The sequence below is a fragment of the Macadamia integrifolia genome, chromosome 11 (assembly GCF_013358625.1).
Source record: "Macadamia integrifolia cultivar HAES 741 chromosome 11, SCU_Mint_v3, whole genome shotgun sequence".
In the NCBI taxonomy this organism is placed as follows: domain Eukaryota; kingdom Viridiplantae; phylum Streptophyta; class Magnoliopsida; order Proteales; family Proteaceae; genus Macadamia; species Macadamia integrifolia.
The window spans coordinates 33,093,505-33,093,892 of record NC_056567.1 but is presented as its reverse complement, the minus strand read 5'-3'; positions in this window follow the sequence as shown (position 1 = coordinate 33,093,892).

The following is a 388-nucleotide window of genomic DNA, read 5'->3' as shown; positions in this document are numbered from 1 at the left end:
AAAAAGAATATTGTTTAAAAAATTATTATTTAGCATGCTTAAGTGATTATTGATTTATCATGCTTTTATCTAGAGTAGTACAGAATTTCTTAAGCCAAAAAATTAATTTTCTTCAAAGTAGAGTATGTTGAGCACAATTTTTAATTAGGGAGACTAGGGTAGTTTTCAAATGGAAGGTGTTAAAAGGGTTTGGAGCAGATCTAAAATGACGAACAAAATTTAGCTACAACCCATGCTCACATCCAAAGAAATGGAATCTCAAAGGGGTTTCTGGAAAATACTAAAACTCAGGAGGGTATTTGTGAACCCAAAGGGAAAGTGAATTATTCCATTTCTTTGGATATGGGTGCGAATAGCAGCTAACTAGTTGCAACCCAAGTAGTGAGGA